The sequence below is a fragment of the Mauremys reevesii genome, linkage group 23 (assembly GCF_016161935.1).
Source record: "Mauremys reevesii isolate NIE-2019 linkage group 23, ASM1616193v1, whole genome shotgun sequence".
NCBI classification, from domain to species: Eukaryota; Metazoa; Chordata; order Testudines; family Geoemydidae; genus Mauremys; species Mauremys reevesii.
The window spans coordinates 8,298,932-8,312,676 of NC_052645.1; the positions used below are offsets into that span (position 1 = coordinate 8,298,932).

A 13,745-nucleotide genomic window follows, 5' to 3' on the forward strand; every position below is an offset into this window, starting at 1 on the left:
GGATCCTGCAGAAGGAAGGGAGATTTGCTGCTGCTCCTGCTGAACGTGATTAGTGGGAGGTAGGGGAGGAGCAACTCTTACAGCTTCCCTTGCACGTTTTGCCAGGACTTCAGCATCTGCCCTATCACACAATCATCGATGGGAAAGAGCTATTGGCTGCCATCCACTCCATCCCCTGCCAATGCAGGGCTGCTCCTTGCAGTACATTTGCTTGCACAATTTCAGCATCTGCCTCTCCTGCTTCCGCCCCCACCTCCCCTGCTTGTGTCCCTGCTGTTAACTGCAGCACTTCCCCATGTCTCAGCTGCTGCTGACTTCTACCACTACAACACCATCATCCTCACCTGCTTCTCCCCCAGCGCTGCTAGGCCATTTACCCCCATCTTAAAGAGAAACCGCCAAGGACTCTGGTGTTGATAGGGAAGAGGGTCTTCTGCCTCATCCCTTCCCTTCTCCTCTAGCTCTGTCTTCCCCTTTTGTTGCTGTTTAGATTTAGCCACCCGAGTCCCCTATCACAACAGGAGGACGCCCCTTTTATTTTTATTCCAAGGGAACAGAATCACCCAGAGTGATTTTAACCGAGGAGTTTTTGTTGTTGTTGTCCATTCCCACCTTTTCCACGATCTGCTTTCTATCGAGCGTGACGTGGTGCTGGTCCCCCAGGCAGCACATCAACCCCCCAAAACAGAACCGAGCCAACAGAATGCCTCCTTTTCCCCTTAGCTCCCCCCCACCCGCCTTTCTCAGTGCTGCTGGCCTGAAGAGAAGATTACACTGAAGTGCTCAGCTGCCATAGTGATGAGCAGAATACAAAGTGAATGGCCAGAGACAGACAGATGGAGCTTCTGTGAAACAGGGCATATCCTCTGCTACATACAGTTGGCTGGTGCGTGCGTGCGTGTGTGTGTGCGTGTGCGTGTGTGTGTGTGTGTGTGTGTGTGTGTGAGAGAGAGAGAGAGAGAGGTCAGAGACCTCTCCTAAGTTTTGTCTGCTGTCAGCATGCAGGCCAGCGACTCTGCTGAAGTGCAATTGTTTACAACCTCTTTAAAGTTTATTCGGATCCCTTTGTGTCTTTCCCCAGTTGCCAAGTACTGTTTACTCAGCTCCTGGCCGGCCCAGCACCAAAAACACAAGCCTGACTGCAGAAAAAGAGGTGGCTGGATAGACAGAGCGGCTAGACAGAGCAGCAGGGGAAGGTATTATCCTGTCACCTCTGGGAACTGACTTCTGAATCCAGACCAGGCTGCAGGAACACATCAGGCTTAGCCACTTGTTAAATTAAAGGTCAGTGATACAAGGAGTTACAAGCTCTAATGGAACAAGAGGGTGTCGACTGATGACGCCTGCCCTGGGCTCACACTAGAGGGCTGCACCTGCAGCTTTCAGGGTGAAGAATCTGTCCCTTTCAATTAACGTTCATTGACAAGACAAAGGGACTTTGTGCCTCAGTCACTAACAGCACCGTGTAAGTGCTCTTTGGGAAAACATCAGTCTTGCTCTGACCACAGTCACATTATTTCCAGGCCAACGGCTTCTCTCCAAGAAAGGCTGCTGCTTTCACTTCCTCTTCTGCAGCGGCAGCCACACACAAGCTGCGTCTCCTCCTCCCACAACCTCCACCTCCGAACTGGCTTTCCCGCTCATGCACTCATGCTGCCTCACTGCCCACCCAGTGTCATCTCCTTTTAACAATGACAAGAGACTAAAGTTGTGGTTCTACAAAATATCCTGACTCCAAGGACACCAGTAAATTGCCAAAGGACAAACAACTCTGCAGTTAAAGCCATGTGTTCCCAGGGGGGAGCAATACAGAGTGTTTGACACGCAAGGATTCTGTTCATCTCTCTCATATGAGCCAAGTGATTCAAATTCATTAGAGACCTAACAGCACAAAACCCACCCTGGAGCTCATCCTATCATAAAAGGTGATTGTGGCTTGGCTCTACAATGCTTTTCAAGTGATGATCTGCAAGATCTTTATAAACATTAATTCATTTTCACAATCCCCCTGGGAGTTAGGCAACTATTGTCCCTATGTTACAGGTGGGGAAACTGAGGCGCAGAGTGGTGACATGACTTGCTCAAGGTCAATGAATCAGTTGCAGAGTCAAAAAGAGACTTTTGTTGCCCTGAGTGCTTTGCTCTTACCACTACACCCCACTACCTCCCCTTCACTTAAGAAAATGCCAGTCTCTCTGCTTAGAAGTAGAGAAAAAGGGTTGTTCTTGCTCCACAAACACTGATTCTAAGCATGGGCCTTCAGCCATCCTTGCTGCACTGCCGGCAGAAGAAACCTCTTAGCTCTGGGTGCTGGCTGGTGACTTTCAGAACTGGAAAGTACTCAGTAAAACAATCTAGAAACCAACTTTACAACAGCTAGAGAAAATTCTGTCTCCCATTGATGACACGTCTTGTGGCACAATGTATAGCTCATGATTAGACCATTGTGATATAAGGTTCCCTCAGACCCTGTTCTCTCTATAAACAATTTAAGAGGGGGGTGAACCTAGGCACCTGCCCAAGGCACTAAAGAAATGAAGACTGGCCCAGGTCACCACTCTGGCATGGCAATGGAGGGGCAATAAGCTCGCCCCACAAAGAGGACTGCCAAGTGCCCGTTGCAGCACCACATCACTAGAAGTTGCTGCGGGGCCTGTTCTGCCGGGAGCTCCTTTTTCTCTCTGGCACTGCTCCCTCTTCTGGGTTACAGAGGGGAAGGCAGCAGCCAGCGGGTCAGGGGAGAGGCCCCCAGTACTGGCTGCAGGCTCCAGCACCCTCCCAGTCAGACAGCCCCACCCCAGGCTTCTGCCCCCAGACTCCCAGCCAGATTCCCCTCAGTCCCCAGTTTAACCTCAGCCCCCAGAGAAAGACCCAGCTCAGCCCTCTTAGCCCCCCAGAAACACCCTCAGCTCCCAGCTTACCCACCAGACAATGAGCTCCCATCCCCACAAAACTCTCAGCTTCCACACACCTCTCCACCTTGTCCAGCCTCCCCACAGTCCAGTCAGCACCGACCCATCTACCTAGACGCTGTCCAGCACTCACCCCACCTCCTAGCTCGAGAGCCTAGCACTGTCCAGCACTCATCCATCTATACCCCCAATACCCTTCACCATTCATCCTGCCATCTACCTGAGCAGCCCACACACCCGCAACCAGAGATGACAAGTTCTGTGCAGCTCCAAATGCCACTCCCCACTGCTCAGGGCCGGGTGTGTTGACCACAAATTGAGATTTATGGTCATATGGAAATAAATTAGCAAATGTACAACAAACTTGCTCATTCTATAACTTGCATGCAACATTGCATGTGGAACTGCACAAACCTTGGCAGTTGTGCCGATTGCATGGCTGTGCGGGGACTGCTCACCACAGCAGTCCCTGTGAACTCTGAAGGAGGACTTGGAAAAGGAGAGGCTTGCAAGAGATGGAGCCAAGGCCCTGCCTTTGCCATCTACTCCCCAACTCCTACACCAACTCCTGCAGCAGGGGCAGTGCAGAAGAAGAAGCAATCTGTGCTATTCTCATGGATTGAGAAGATTGTTTTCCCCCTTGCCCAAAAAGCAGTGCCCAAGGCACAATCCCTCCAGTGCTCCGCCAAGAATGGGTGGTCTCCACACTTCCCCCCCATACAGGCACATAAAGCTGCAATCCAGCCCTTTCTTTTGTACAGTCTATCCAGGGAAGAATGGATATGCTCTGTGTATTCCTAGTTCCATCATGGCTGCTACCAGTACCACAAAAACTTTGGTAAATACCTCCTGGAGCTGTGGGCAAACTAAGGGGCAGGGTTTTGTATCATAAGTGGAACAGAGGAACCATCTGTGGGAAGGTCTGAGGAGCACATGTAGATAGACTTTGCAGGCTTCTGCGCAGAGGGAACCTCTCTGAGAGATGGAAGCTAAGGTTGCCTGCACCATTTCCATTTTTCATTTGAATCTTTTCAAGAATTCATAGAAAAACTTCAGCTCCTAGAGGGATCCCATGCTTATCTCACAGTTTAAGTATCTCAACTGGAAGATGACATCTGACACTACAGTGATCTTTACTCTAGCCAAGAAGGGCATAACAAGATCCAACGGCTGGAAATTAAAGCTAGAGTGGAGACAAAAATGGGCTGACCAGAAGCCCTGAGTCTGGCCCCAGAATGGCTGCATCCTCTTGAAGGCTTCGCAGACTCCATTCTCCAGACAGTCTTTCCAAGTCATTAGAGCGGATCTGTAGTGATATTCCTCAAAACAGAGCCATCACTATGGACAGCCACCAACTCATGTAAGACAACTAGCCGTCCAAATAACCTCCCAGTCTCTTACCTGGTGAGCTGCGGCTACTGATTCATTTCTCTGTAGTTGCAGTAATACTCATCCATTAATATGGTGATCTTTGAAAGGGAGCCTGTAGGGAAGAAGCAAGAGAGAAGTCAAATTGTAGCTAATCCAGTTTCCTTTGGAACAGAAAATAACACACATTAAGTGACCATACTCTCAGACACACACACAACCAACACCTCCACTCTGGGTACTTCAGTCACTCACACACCTTCCCGGTACCTTTCTTCACCCATGTGCAGTAGGCTTTTTCTTTCTCCACTCTGCTGTTTCCACACTCCCTTCTCTCACCCGGCTCCATTTTTCACCCCATTCTTGCACAGGATTTTGTTCTCCCTGCCCCAGTCCCTGCACGCTCTCCACTTGGGACATGAACCTAAGAACCTAAGTTAGAGTTGAACTTGTGAAGCTTCCAGCGTGAGTACTGAATTAGACTAAACCCGTTCACCAAGCCCCTACTTTTAGTTCTCAGCCTTCACGTTCTGGTATTGGGGTCACTGTTCAATCAGTGGAGTTCAGTAGCGTTTGCTCTGAAGTAATGCCCACGGAACGACGGTGTCACGTAGAGCCAGGCTTTTTACGGGGTGAGGTGTAGGCTGGATATTCAGCCCTAACTGGCCTGAAGCCCAGCTGGACAGGAAGAAGTGGGCTTGTATAAAGCCAGGGAGAGCAGGACAGGGCAGTAGGAGAAGAGAGTCGGCAGTCACTCTCAGGGTTGAGAAAAAGGAGTAGGAAGACGCCTAGGGGAAAACAGCAGCAGGAGTGAGACCCCATGGACCTTAGCTGCTGATTGTAGCGTCTCAGAAGATGCCCGCACACAGCTCCCAGTGAAGCTATGCAAACGCATCTCCTGAGCTAATCGGTGATGGGAAGCTGGAGTAAGCTGATGGCTGTAGGGAGGAGAGCCAGGACAAGGACGGGATTGGCTCCAGAGGTTCGGTTGCAGTCAGTAAGAAGGGAGGTTGTGCAAAAGTTCAGGAGCTGGGGAAGATCCAGCCTTTTCAAATGGGTCCGGAAGGCCAGAGGGTTGTCTTCATTGGCTCACTGCAGTGAATTCCTCCTCGGCATTCTAAGGGGTGTTTATAAGCAGGCAATTATTTAGGACTAAGCGGGCTAAATTTTACTAGACAGCGTGCACCCCGTCACCAAAATGTACCCATGAAAACAGTCTTCAAATGGCTGCTCAGATCCGTTTAATGCAGATCTAAGGAAAAGAAAATATGGTTCCGGGAATAACAGCAGCAAGAGGAAGCCTCTGACAGCTGCCATTGTGCAGTGTCAATGAAAGTGCCTTCAGCCAGCCCCTGCGGAAGGGCGATGCTGTCACTGCATACTAAACCTGCCAGGCAGTGTCACATCAGCTGGCTTCGCTCTCCAGCACACGCTACTTAGAACAGCTACAGTATTGTTGCATAAATCCGAACTTCCGTCTGTTCTAACCAGTGTCCCGAATCTCCAGAAGGGGAGCAGCCCCGAGGAGAGAAATGTGGGTGAAAGCATCTAGGGGGGACAGGTTGCATGCAAATGAGAGAAAGAAAGAGGCACAGCGAGAATCTATGGTAGAAATTAAAGACAACCATAAGACTCTGCCCTCATACAGCACCTTTTGTTTGAGGGTTTCTAAGCTCTTTATAAAGGTTAATTAATTCTCACAAAAGACCTGTGAGGTGGGCAAGTAACATTATCCTGGTTTTTACAGATGGGGAAACCGAGGCACAGAGTCCAAATGTCACTATGCCAGAACCAAAAGTAGAACCCAGAGTTTTTGAGCCCAGGTCCTATGCTCCATTTACTGCACTGTGCTTCTTCCCAGACCTTTCTGAAAATACACACTGACATGGTCATTCTCCTTGGCCATTTAAACTCATTTTGCTTTTGTATGTGTGAAGGAAGAACGACAAAGCCAATTCTTACTACCAGGGTTTAATGAAAATAGACATCTTAAGGTTTCTTCATAATTCCTCAAGTCATTTTCTCCACTATCCATCCCACTGAAAATAAAACGTTATTAAATAACTTACTGGAAATTGAAATCTGACCCCTTATTAATGTTTTTCTTCCATTGTGCACACACATACAAACACAGTACATACGATGTCACTTACAAACATACTTGTTCTATAGGGCTGAACATAAAACGAAAGCATTTGTTCTGAAGGAAAAAGCTGCACAGAAAGAATAACATCTTATTCGGAACAAAGAAAAACCTGTTGAATTTTGAGGCTTTCCACTGTCTCTTAAGGACAAGCCTTAGTGAATTTAACGGGGATGAAACCAAGAGGGGTCTATAAAAAAAAAGGCTTTACCGAGTTTTATAAAAATAACTTTAACAATCCATAGGATTTACTAGAGAATGAGATCCTTTTAATAGGTTTTTTGAATGTGCCTATGGAATTCCACAATATGGATATATTTCTCTTAAATTCTATAGCCATATCACAAACATTGGAAAAGTTACCATTTTTTATTAAATTCCATAGGACTTCATTGTCCCTTTCACTAAACTAAGTCTACCCACCTTCTTGAGAATTATTTAGTAGGCAATCAAATTTCTATAACCTGCCAACATTCCTTCCCACAATGCCTCTGCCCTTACAGAGCTAGAAGTGTTTATAAAAGGCCAGAAAAAGCTCACTGCAAGCAAAGTGTCCGTTATAAGCAGAGAAAAGTGTATTGAATATAGTATGTGTACTCTGAAATTTACATTTCCCCCTCTAGTATAGGAACTGCAGTTTCTGGAAGGCTCAAGATCCAATTTTAATCCAATGCCAAATAAATTGTATTACCTACAATTAATGCTCCAGCCTTCTCCATGTTTTGTTTTCCCTTGGAATCTCAGGATCACACTACTTGCAGGAGAGAATTATGTGGGGAAAAAATTCTATTTTCCCAGTGGTGGTAAAGATCCGTATACGTTCGGCTTATGTGGGTAAAGGTCTGTCTTTCTATCGAGGTAATTAAGACCCAACAATCACCAATGTGTGGGAGAGCCTGACAAAAATTACTAACGCAGTGATAGGCACAGATGTCTGAGTCTGCACATGGGCTTAAGAGTTCTGCATGTGTGCAGAGTGTGTAATATCTGAAATGAGCCTGCACGCCAAAACCATTCAGTGCTTCAGCAGCAAGGCGGCATGTTTTCTCATAGTGCTGTACAGTGAGAAAGTGTCTCGCAAATCAACCTTCAAATGTATTTAATATCAATTGAACTTGTACAGACATTTTGAAAGGGTTCTAAGTGACACTGCACAGTAACAATAATAGTACAGTGAATACTACTTTATGGTAATCTGGCACCTCCCATCTGATGCTCTGGAAGCAGTTTTACAAACACTAAATAATTTAGCGTCACAGTGCAGCTAGGAAATGGGCATTATTAGATGGCCTGTACACAGGACTGAACTGAGACAACGGTGAACGGAGAAATGATTTGCCAAAGATTACACACCAAATCAGGGGCAGAAAAAGAAGAGACCCAAGGAGTTCTGACTCCCAGTCCCTTGCTCTAACCATCGGACCATACTGCCAACCTAAAGAAGGAACAAAATCCAAGAGTACTGGCCCCTTATTGCCAATGCTCCTCACACAGCAGTGCCTCATATATAAAGCACTAAGAAATCAATGTTCTACCAGTCAGATACCTTGGCTCAATTCTACACTGCACAGAGTATGCTTAGCCCAGTGACATACTCTTCATAACACTGGACTTCCATTAAGGTGTGAAAACTACAATTTATATTCTTTTTAATTACCGGTCACAGCAGTTTATAAATATCCTCGATTGCCTTAACCCCTGTGGGATATGGGGAGGAGATGGGGGCCTCAGACATCAAGAATGCAGCCCACTGCCTGACTTACTCTGGAGACGATGCCTACTAATAACCTCCCCCAGCTCTCCATTAGTGTGTGCAAAGGAACGTGTGACCAGCCACCCATTGATACATATTACTGCTTTGCGCTCTGTACCTATCAGCTTTCCAAAAAGAAAACAACTAAAAATCTCTCTCAGCCTCTCCCTGCTACAGCTGGCATCACTGTCAGGCTTGTTTGCTAGAAACAGCCAGGCCACCCCTCTACCAGGGGTTGAAAATATTTAACCTGGGAACATTTCTATCTTCCCCAACCCCCCTGTGTGTGTCTTGTTTTCTTTCATGCTTTCCATTTTCTCTTCTCCTGGGCAGCAGTCCAGTGAAGAGGACACCAGAGTAAAAGTCAGGTGACCTGGGTTATCTTCGCAGCTCTCTCTCTCTCGCTCATATGTGACCTTGACTGAGGGCAGGTCTTCACTACCCACCGGATTGGCAGGCAGTGATTGATCTATCGGGGGTCAATTTACACGTGATAAAATCGCTCCCCAATTGCACTCCCCGTTGACTCCGGAACTCCAGCTCGCAATACTGATAGTTGCATATCTTAGGTTGACGCCCTCGCTAGTGTAGACCTGGGCTTAGTCACTTCCCCTCTTAGTGTCAGTTTCACCATCTGTGCAATGGAGATACTGACCCTCCTTTGTAAGGCGTTTTGAGATTGATGGATGAAAATCATTATAATGAGTGCTATGTACTGTTATTCGCTTTCACTTCCCCTTCTATATCTTGATGCACTTCTCCCCCATTCTTTTTCAAAGACTATGGGTTTGTCTGCGGTGGGATTTTTGCACCAGTGTAGCTACCACCCAGAGCACACCCTGGTTGAGCGCCCTAACCACTAGGCTACAGAGTCACCCTTTCCTGTTGAAGCTGTTCCATTTTGTATAAATTATTAAATATTCATTGATCCGAGAGCACAAGGCTGACTCTAGAGCCCAGTGGTCAGAGCATTTAATGCAGGCCTGCACAACTTGTAAAGCGGTGAGGGCCACATTCCTCCAAAGAAAACAGCTGAGGGCCGAAACCTCCCGGCCCCGCGGAAACACCCCACCCCAGGGCCGCCCAGCCCTGCGGAAACAAACCCTCCTTCCCCAGCGCCGCCCCACCAAAACAGCTGTGGGCCAAAAAGGAAGGTTGGGGGTGGGGAGGTGATACTTTATTTTAAAATGGGACACGGAAGACCATGGCTCAAGCCCCTGCTCTGCCTGATTCACATCTCCCAGATCCCAGGTGAATGCCCTAACATCTCTGAGCTTTTGGTTATTCTGGGCTGGGTCTGGCTGGCTCTCTGATTTTGAGCAGAAATTCTGTCCTGGACCTAAAAGAAACTTTCCTGACAAAAGTTTTGCCAAAACTAATACATTCCCAGAAAACGCCCGAGTTTTGACAAATCAGCATTTTCCGACAAAAAAAAGTTGTCAAGAGCTTCCTGACTAGTTCTAATTGATAATAACAATAAAGAGTGGTGTGGCTAACCCTAGGCCACACAGTGAGTCAGTGGCTGAACTAAGATCACACTCAGAAGATTCTCACCCCTCTTGTAACTGATGCATTTAATTACGTGTTTGTGTGCACACATGCAGGCTTTCGCAGCCACCGTTTAGGGAGTACATGGAAAATCTGGCTCCAGGACAGTGTTGCTCTATTTTACTTTCTTTACTGCATGAAAAACATTTGGCTGTTACTGAAGAGAGTGAGGCTAGACGCATACATTACAGCGTGTTCCAGAAATAGCTCAATCCGGCTTGCACAATTTCGCAGCTAAAAAGCTTCCTTTTAGCTCAACAGCCTGTCTCTTTCCATGGAGCAGCTCTGCACAAGGCAAACCCATGGCTCTGGGGCTGTGGCTTTGGATGAATCATTCAGGAAGATTTCATGATTTTGAACGCAGGTGAACCAAGTGCAAGTGGGTTTGATTTCCTGTTGCTAGCTGCCAAGGTTTGTGCACTTGATGTAAATTATTTAATGAGCTAATTTGTACATTGGAAAATAAATTGCATATAGCCACACACGTCAGCTTAAAAATTAAATTATATGGATGTAATGCCATGGAAGGGGTTTGCTTCACAGCCCTGGTGAATGAAGTTTTCTGTTTGATCAACAGGACAGTCCCACGAACTCTGCCCTGACCGCATGCCACGGTCCTGATCGGGGCGAGAGGCTGCCTCTAAGTGTAACAGGGGTAGTTCAGTCTCCATGCCTTCTCTGCAGACTGTACCAAACGATCCGAAGGGTGGTGACAACTTTATACAATGTGGTAGCTAGAACTGAGAACCACTACACTCATCTCGTGTATGGCCCACCAAAGGTCTATCAGGTGGGAACAGTTTTTAACCCCTGCTGAGCTGGGCTGGGTTCAAATCAGTGCCCTACAGATGGAAGGCTCTGTAGCTCCTTAGCTATGTCCCAAGGCATCCAATCCGCTTGAGGTAATGGCACAACTGACAGCAGAAGCAGCCAGTTATTCTCTATGTGTACCAGCCCCTTAAGTGTGACACAGCACACACTTTGCTAGTGAGTTACACAGGTGTTTGTGAAAAAGCATTGGAACACTGAGTATTAGGATTCCCAGGTCTATTCCTATCTCTGATAGCATAGGGCAATCTCCTGGTTAGAGCAGTAGGTATGTACAGGAGAGCCAAGCCCACAGATTTGGAATATTCATTGTTCTGAGCGTATGACATTAGACTGTTCTCACACTAGGTCCTGAGTTCTAGTCCCAGCTCTGCCTGCAGTGACCTTCTGCAATAGGGCGGCCAACTTTCTCATTGCAGAAAGCTGAACACCTTTATCCCGCCCCCTGCTCACTGTCCCCCTCCCTCGCCCTCTCACTCATTTTCACCGGGCTGAGGCAGGTGGTTGGTGAGCAGGAGGCGATGAGGGCTCTGGCTGGGAGTGTGGGCTGGGGATGAGGGGTTTGGGGTGTGGGAGGGGGCTCTGGGCTGAGGGAAGGGGGTGCGGTGCGGGAGGGGGTTCGGGCCCTGGGTGGGAGGGGGCTCAGGGCTGGGGCAGGGGGTTGAGTTGCAGGACAGGGTGCAGGCTCAGGGCTGGGGCAGGGGGTTGGGTTGCGGGACAGGATGCAGGCTCAGGGCTGGGGCAGGGGGTTGGGTTGCGGGACAGGGTGCAGGCTCAGGGCTGGGGCAGGGGGTTGGGTTGCGGGACAGGGTGACGGCACAGGGCTGGGGCAGGGGTTGGGTTGCGGGACAGGCGCAGGCTCAGGGCTGGGGCCGGGGGTTGGGTTGCGGGCCAGGGTGCCGGCTCCGGGCTGGGGCCGGGGGGGGGGGTTGCGGGGCCGGGGGCCGGCTCAGGGCTGGGGCAGGGGGTTGGGTTGCGGGACAGGGTGCAGGCTCAGGGCTGGGGAGGGGGTTGGGGTGTGTGAGGGGGTTTGGGGTGCAGGCTCCTCAGGCGGCTCCTGGAAGCAGCCAACGTGTCCCTACAGTCCCTAGGCCGAGGGACCGGGGGCTCTGCAGGCTGCTCTCGCCAGCAAGTGCCGTCCCTGCAGCTCCTATTGGCCGTGGTTCCCAGCCAATGGGAGCTGCAGTGCTGGTACTCGGGACAGGAGCCTCTCGGGCTGCCCCTTCGCCTAGGGGCTGCAGGGACATGCTGGCTGCTTCTGGGAACCGCGCTGAGCTAGGGCAGGCAGGAAGCCTGCCTTAGCCCCGCTAACCGGACTTTTAACAGCACTGACCAGAGCCGCCACAGTCCCGTTTCAACGAGGTGTTCCCGCTGAAAACTGGACACCTGGCAACCCTATTCTTCAACCTTGCCATTACTTTATTTGTAATGAACCAGAGGGGAATGATAGACACCTGCCTGCTGGCTGGTGATGATATGTGGCCTTGGTCACTACTAAGGGTCATGAGCTGCATAGAAATATTAAGAACCCTGCGCAGAAGAGATGAAACCAGCGCTATGGTCTCCTGGCACTAGGCACTGCAGCGTCCCCTCTCTCTCAAATACATTCATGGAGATACAAAAAAGTATGACAGGACTGCCAAACACGTAAACTCCCCGTGAAACACACGATGCTCAGCAGGTCTGCCGCTGTCAATTCGAACACCTCCACCCCCCAGAAACAGAACCTTGGAAATTTCCCTCTTTGGAAAGAGAGGTGTAATCAGAGCCCCTCTGTCTGCTGCAAGAGAAGGGAGGGAAAGATACAGTGGGAGCAGGAGTTCAACCTGCAACAGCAACCAAGCGCTGCTGGTTAGCAATCACACTGCAGGTACCTTCACCAAAGCCACACTAATCTTTACAGCTAGAAGGCAAGCCTTCCTCCTGCTGAGATCCCCCCCACTCCCTCTCCCCGCCCTCTTTTCAGATGGTATCAGATTGTTTTCCTGCAGGCTACAACATTCAATCCTTTAAAGTGCCGCCTGCTCTCGTACAAGACTTTGTATCAAACAGGCTTATGGGCTGCAGGTTGCTGGAGTCTTCGTCTGTGATTTATAATTTATCACCTTCTGGTGAGGTCATAGGTTTTTTCTGGTGCTGTGGTTAACTCTGATGTTTCCGGGCTGACAAAGAAATGGGCACATAGGAGGAAAAACAAGCAACAACAACATTTAAAATTTCAGCCACTGCGCAATCGTCACTGCAGTGTCAAGTCAGAGCTGAATGGGTCCCTTCAGGCATCAAAACAACAGCTGGAGCTCCACCGCCCCCTCTCCCCAGAGGGGCTTACAGCTCCTCCCTGTATAATGAACCCAGACATCATGCCTAGCATACTAGATCTGGAACATTTTGCAGAAGGGATTGAAAACAGCTGCTTGCCTCCTGGACAGCAGCACCACTTTGCTGCTTCTCAACCTGAGAAACTGACTGCTCCGTTTTAAAAAGCATTGGACCGTTGCTATAGCAACAAAGGTTTCTATATATACTTGATAGACTCAAAACCAGGTTGTCACGGGCAACGGGAGTCAGCGTTGCACGGAAACTAAACTTTTCTGGTAGCCCAGCATTGTCTGGGCTGTAGGCAGCCAGAAGTGATGGGGATGGGAGCCTGAGGTTTCACTGCGGGTCAGACAGGTCCTGGCTGCCTGAAGGCTCGGAACCCTCCCACAGCTGAGACAGCTTCTTTAGAGGAGGAGAATTTTCTTCATCCTGTTTGCTTCCTCCTCCCCACAGGCCACCACAGCACCTTGCCCCAAGCAGGTAGCACAAGCCTGTGGCTCCCTCCCAAACAGATGGCTGTATGCAAGGTCCAAAAATAATCTAACCCACCAGCCTACGAGCTTTCCGTCTGCTATGCTGACTGGCAGACTCTCCAGGGACCACCCCTGGAAGCAGATGGTTAAGACGTGAGGAGGAGACTGAGTTGTTGATCAGTTGGTTTGAGTGACTAGTTTGGTGGAAGTCATTTAGCCGGTCCTAGTCAGGCAGGAATGCACAGTGACAGCAAGACAGGTATCTGCGTAGAGAGGCTAGGCTGGGTAGTCAGTTCGGTTCCCAGCCCTGGCGACTTATAAGATTTGCTACCCCTATATTATGCCACTTCTGCAAAATGGCTGCTGTACCGTGCCTCTGTTCATCCCTCTTCCAAGCTCGC

At 49.1% G+C, this 13,745-nt stretch overlaps 1 protein-coding gene across 1 annotated transcript in view; it reads right to left on the minus strand.

The window, feature by feature from the left end:
- Positions 1 to 13,745, minus strand: part of HIVEP3 (HIVEP zinc finger 3) — a 413,559-nt gene that overhangs the window by 213,675 nt on the left and 186,139 nt on the right. Inside the window, exon 3 of the mRNA XM_039511413.1 lies at positions 4,314 to 4,395. The gene's annotated coding sequence lies outside the window, so the exon portion shown is untranslated. The remainder of the gene's footprint in view (positions 1 to 4,313; positions 4,396 to 13,745) is intronic.